Raw genomic sequence first — 2722 nt, 5'->3', positions numbered from 1 at the left:
CTCTTCATCTTCACAAAAGTCGCCGACCCACCTGTATACTTCGACAACCTCGGCGAAGCCCTATTAGCAACATTCGTCAGACGGCGATGCTTGAACCCCTCATCATTTCTAAAGTGGGCCTCTAGTTTCTTCATGATAGATGGACGGATCTAGGTCGTTAGGTGGTCACGCCTCTGACGAATGTCGCTCATCATCTGTTGAAGTTATTTAGCTACTCAGTCGTCGAAAATCTTCCTAATCGTGAGATTTTGTTCTGTATCTCATATGAATTTCAACAGCACAAAGTGATTCAATTACATTGAAGAGACAAAATAAAATACAATTCAAATACAGTTAATTAATTAAACATTATTGGGTACTTATGATGTTGGTGCCCTACCAGCAGCGTCGCTGCCTCCAGCACGCATCTCATACACTGCCATCTGATCTCGCAAGCACTCTAGCCACTCCAGCTTCTCTATCAGCTCTGACTTGATGGCAATGGTGTCTCCCATGCGTGCAAGAAGCTCGTTGTACCTCTGCTTAGACTGTTGAGCTTGTTGGTGAACCTCCTGTGTGATCTTCTACACCTCCTCCCTCAAGTCGACAACTTCCGCGGGATCGACAGGGCTGGTGGCAGAGGCAGACGCAGATGAAGCCGCCAATGCAGAGGTGCGGAGACCATTAGCAAATAACGACCCCAACTCGAAGACGCAATTCTTGTGGGGCTCAGAGGCGGTCTCGCGCCAAACCCTATCAGGATCTACCACTGAGATATCGGGGTCGTCGTTTTCACTAGGCGATTGATGTTGCTGGGTTGGGGCCTCCAATCTATATGTGTAGACCTCCTGTGTAACACACGTTGTGATTAGGATAACAATTAATTGACTTTAAACTGAATACATTTCAAATTTAGAATTAATTGAAACTCACATAATGAGTCACAGACCGCTCATCAGCAAATTTCTTCTTGTTGGCCTTCAAAGTATGGGTATACTTGAAGGTTCCGCCAGTGTCGCCTCATAATCGAACGACTTAAACTGCACATATCGAAATCAACTAAGTAAATAAGTCAAGAAACAACTAATTCAAGTAATAATTAACAAACATGTGAAGTACTTACCAACCTGCTCTTTGTCTTTATGAAAGTCGCTGACCTACCTGTATACTTTGACGACCTTGACGAAGCTCTGTTAGCGACGTTCGTCAGATGGCGACGCTTGAACCCCCCATCAGTTCTAAAATGGGTCTCTAGTTCCTTCTTGATAGATGGACAGATCCAGGTCGTTAGATGGTCGCGCCCTTGACGAATGTCGCTCATCATTTGCTGAAGTCGTTTAGTTGCCCGGTGGTCATAGATCTTCCAAATCACGAGATTATGTTTTGTATCTCATATGAATTTCAACTGCATAAAGTGATTCAACAACGTTAGTTAGTCGAAATAAATACAGTTCAAATACAGTTAATTCAACGACATTGGATTCTTACCACCCACTTCTGAAAATCATCGCTCTCTATTGTCAACAGGGATCTTCGTGTAGGTCGGCCACAGGTGGTCGTACATTGACTTAATGACCTCAGAGATCTCCTGTGTACAAGCATTGTTGTTTGGTGCAAACCTATCAGAGAAAAAACCTAAGATTAACAAACACATAAACTTAAGATTAATAAACTTAAGATTAAAAAATAGTATGTACTCATGTCTGCATGCCATCAGGCCAAATCATCCATCAGATGACGGGTGGTGGTAGAGGGGCATCCTGCTGGAGCACACTAGAGGAATCACCCACTGCGGACTCTGTTGTTGGATCTGTAGCGGTGTAGCAGAAGGAGGCACGTAATTCGGAGTTTGGGACCATGATGAATTGCTGGCCCGCAGGACCCGCCTATGACATCACAGGGGTCGACGGAGTAGTCAAGGTAGAGGGAGATGACTGAACACTCCCTGGGAATTCGGTGAAAACACTCCCTCTACCACGACAACGAGACCCACTCGATCTACCTCTACTACCTATCAACATGTCTACAAAGAGAATATATTATTAACACTAATCAGCATATATACTACATGAATTATTCAACAAAACTCCCCAAAAAAATTGAACATAACCTCCCCTAAAATTGGATATATATATCTATCTTTACGATTCCCATAAATCCAATCAATTTCAATCCACAACATCAGTCAATACTCAATTAATTTCATAAGAATTAAACTCAACTAAATAAGAAGCTTTCATGATTCAAATACAAAGCAATAAGATGTGACATGCATAAATCCAATGCAAAAGCAATATGCGAAACTTTATGTATGAATTAGATTGAACTATTTATTCTTAAGTCTCCCAAACCAACTAATTTAAGTCTTTGTTAACAAATTGATAAATTCAAATCTCATCATAAATTGATAACCATACACTTAGTCAATTACATTACATACATAGCATCATAAGAGAAATTAACTAAATTAACCAAATCACATTTTTTTTATAAAAAACAAGTTTAAAAAAATTAAGCAAGAAAAATTAACTAACCTGGACCTGGTGAATGACGACGAGGCTGGACCTTGCGACAGATGACGAAGCATGCTGGACCAAGGGAAGAACCTGGCGACGCGAAAAATAGCGACATGTTGGCAGTGAGAAGAACGGTGGCTGCAATGGATGCTAGGATTTGCAATGGCGGGTGCAATGGAGGTGTCGCGGAGAACGGTCAGTGCAAGGAGAGGAAGGATGGGATGGGC

The 2722-nt window shown here is 42.0% G+C and overlaps 1 long non-coding RNA gene across 1 annotated transcript; it reads right to left on the bottom strand.

The window, feature by feature from the left end:
- Nucleotides 496–1548, bottom strand: LOC110269617. Its single transcript, XR_002358388.1, has 3 exons — nucleotides 1468–1548; nucleotides 913–1384; nucleotides 496–827 (listed from the first exon to the last, which is right to left on the bottom strand). It is a non-coding gene; the product is annotated as an uncharacterized LOC110269617 (long non-coding RNA).

This window comes from Arachis ipaensis, chromosome B03 (genome assembly GCF_000816755.2).
Source record: "Arachis ipaensis cultivar K30076 chromosome B03, Araip1.1, whole genome shotgun sequence".
NCBI lineage: Eukaryota > Viridiplantae > Streptophyta > Magnoliopsida > Fabales > Fabaceae > Arachis > Arachis ipaensis.
The sequence above is the reverse complement of the archived record's forward strand: the minus strand, read 5'-3'. Positions and strand labels throughout refer to the sequence as shown.